This window comes from Nestor notabilis, unplaced genomic scaffold (genome assembly GCF_000696875.1).
Source record: "Nestor notabilis isolate BGI_N333 unplaced genomic scaffold, ASM69687v1 scaffold4592, whole genome shotgun sequence".
NCBI classification, from domain to species: domain Eukaryota; kingdom Metazoa; phylum Chordata; class Aves; order Psittaciformes; family Psittacidae; genus Nestor; species Nestor notabilis.
In genome coordinates this window covers 108,865-110,665 of record NW_009918627.1, presented here as the reverse complement: position 1 = coordinate 110,665, position 1,801 = coordinate 108,865, and the positions used below count along the sequence as shown (strand labels likewise).

Below are 1,801 nucleotides of genomic sequence, written 5' to 3'. Positions count from 1 at the left end.
GCAGGAAGACTATTTTAAGATGTAACCGATTTAAAGCTTTGCACAAGAATGAGATACTTCTTTCCCCATCTTTACACAGCACTATAGACCTCTCTATTTCTGGAGAAAGGCCTTACTGAACAGGGTGGCTCCACAGCCTACATACACTCTGGAGATGAAGTCCAAAGTCAGCTTTCATCACAGGAGACTGGGCAGTCAGCTTGCAGCTGATCCTTCTGCACACCTGTCCAAGCACAGTGTGTGTGAGAGCCATCACTACTGAGGCAGGCCAGCTCTCACCCCACACTGCCTCAGACATGCTGGCAAGTCCTCATCAGCAAGCTGCTACCTGGAAATCTGCCCCAGACAACTGTGAGCTGTCATTACCCCGCTTCGGAAACACAGCCCTGCCAGCTTAAAGGTCAACATAGCTAGAAGTTCACAGCTGGTCTTCTGCAGGCAGATTCACGTCAATGAACAGGTTGCAAAGAGAGGACTGATACTTTCCAGTTGGAGTTTTGTCTGACTAAGGATGGATGATTAAAGCCTTGGCCACACTGGGGGAAGATGCCCAAACCAGCTATTCATGGGGATGTTATGGAAGAACCATGGACCAATCTGGCGAAAAGACAAGACAATAGAAGACACATCGTAGAAGATTTTGAAAACTAAAATGGAAGATTACATGAAAACATTACGACAAGTCCCTCGGGGAAAACCGACCTTTCCCCTCTACCTAAAGCTGGCTTACAGTTGGCACCACAGTCCTTTCTTACAGGGCCCAACATGACAGGGCACAGGGAAAACCTCCTGAAAACCTTTGACACTGGTCTCTGCAGAACTGAGAGAGAGAAATCCGCTTGCTGCACCCCACCATGCAGCCTCTGCTTCATCTCTTCAGGGACTCAGCAACACAGTGCTGATAGAAATGTTTTTAAAAGAATGAGAAAATGACGAAAAAAATTCAATAATCAGAAGTGAGAGCCCAAGGGGAGGGCACCACCTGCAATGCCTTATCCTTCCCTTTTATAACCGTACAGGGAATTTGTGTTAGTAATGTCTTTTTGAAAATTAAAATAAAGAGAAAGAACTAACAAAAAGCCAGTAAGGCTTTAGAAGAATATCAAAGATTTTAGGGCATAAATAGTCGTTTCAGTTTTTAATAAATGTACAAAACAGTAAAAGAGTCTGAAGAGATTCCCACTTGCTAGAAGTGTCTGGTCAAGTTCCCTCAGAAATAAATGCTTGTGTCTGAACGGCTGAACCATGGAACAGAAAAAACCCAAATACAGCCTTCACCCCAGCAGTATTATTACAGAGGAAAGCAGTTAAAACTTAAAAAATACTGGAAAAATTAAGTCTGTTACATAAAACAAACCTTTTAATTCACTCTCAAAACAACTAGCAACAAATACGTACCTTCACAAAACCATAAACCCAGCCATATTTAACTGGTAATTCTGGCTAGGAGACCTTTGTGAACACATTTTGTATTCTAAAGAAGATAGGATGAAGCCTATATAAATGTAATACATTGCTGTTTGTAACTGCCTTCTACAAATGTCAGCCTCTGCCAAAATTATTTTACTGTCAGAGGCTGATCTAGGAAAGTGTTGGGATATTGAAAAGAGATGATAACAAACATTGTAAATAATTCACTGAAGAGCACATGCAATTGGTGACCAAGCTCTCTGGCAAACCTAGTATTTTTAATACTTTATTGCTGTTTCAAGGGAAAAGATAGTAATCAAATTCCTGCCATTATGAATCACTCTTTATCCCTTGTTCAATTAAATAGAAATTTAAACTACAGCATTCAGCA

General features: G+C 41.3%; 1 protein-coding gene across 1 annotated transcript in view; it reads right to left on the bottom strand.

Annotated features, from left to right (window-relative positions):
• LOC104402033 (amyloid beta A4 precursor protein-binding family B member 2) overlaps positions 1 to 1,801 on the bottom strand; it is a 58,450-nt gene that overhangs the window by 27,350 nt on the left and 29,299 nt on the right. The gene's annotated exons all lie outside the window — the stretch shown is intronic.